Raw genomic sequence first — 895 nt, forward strand, 5'->3', positions numbered from 1 at the left:
CTCCTCGTACCTATGCCAGCCATTTTACTGTCTCGAGTATGAGAAAGCCAGGGATGTGTTGAGTTGGAAAACAGGGGATATGATATGGTGAAAGTTGTTGCCAGTAGATCCACCCCCTCCTGCCCTCCACATGCCCCAAATTCCCCCAGCTGTCCACCCCAATACTCTCCCTGACTTCCTCACTCATGACCCACCCTCCATATTAGCCTAACTGCCCTGGTGGCATCTGGGGTCAGTGGTGACAGGAATCCACTGCTGCAGCTGCCTTGTTACCCTGCACATGCCCAATCTCATCTGATCTTGGAAGCTAAGCAGGGTCAAGCCTGGTTAGTACTTGGATGGGAGACCGCCTGGGAATACTGGGTGCTGTAGGCATATACCATAGTCTTTCGAGACTGAAGGTTGCCAACCAGCTGCCTTGCGGCAGCGGCTCAATCTTCATTCCATCGCAAGGCCTTTTATGCCAGCAGTATAGTGGTCCCACTGCCGTAAAAGGTCCATAAAATTAGGCCATCAATTGTGTTATCCCACCTAGCCCATGATACGTAAGAATCTATCTGAATACTTGCAGAGCCACTGCCAGTTGACAGAGATGGTCTTGAACTCTCTGGGAGTTTGAGAACAGAGATAAGTCTTTGTGGGGCAGGTGAGATTGATTGCGCCACCAGAATTATGCTGCTGATGGGGACAAAGGGGCTTTTATTAATAATAATAATAATAATAATAATAATAATAATAATAATAATAATAATAATAATAATACAGGTATTTATATACCACCTTTCTTGGTCATCAGATTTCTCCTTAGGCTTTATTCAAGGCTGTTTACATAGGCAGGCTATTTATATCCCCGTAGGGATTTTTACCATTGAAAGAAGGTTCTATCTTTCAAGAA

At 45.1% G+C, this 895-nt stretch overlaps 1 pseudogene; it reads left to right on the forward strand.

Moving 5' to 3' along the window:
- The first annotated feature begins 256 nt into the window (after positions 1 to 256).
- Positions 257 to 375, forward strand: LOC136646509 (5S ribosomal RNA; annotated as a pseudogene).
- Positions 376 to 895: the final 520 nt, after the last annotated feature.

This window comes from Tiliqua scincoides, chromosome 3 (genome assembly GCF_035046505.1).
Source record: "Tiliqua scincoides isolate rTilSci1 chromosome 3, rTilSci1.hap2, whole genome shotgun sequence".
NCBI lineage: Eukaryota > Metazoa > Chordata > Lepidosauria > Squamata > Scincidae > Tiliqua > Tiliqua scincoides.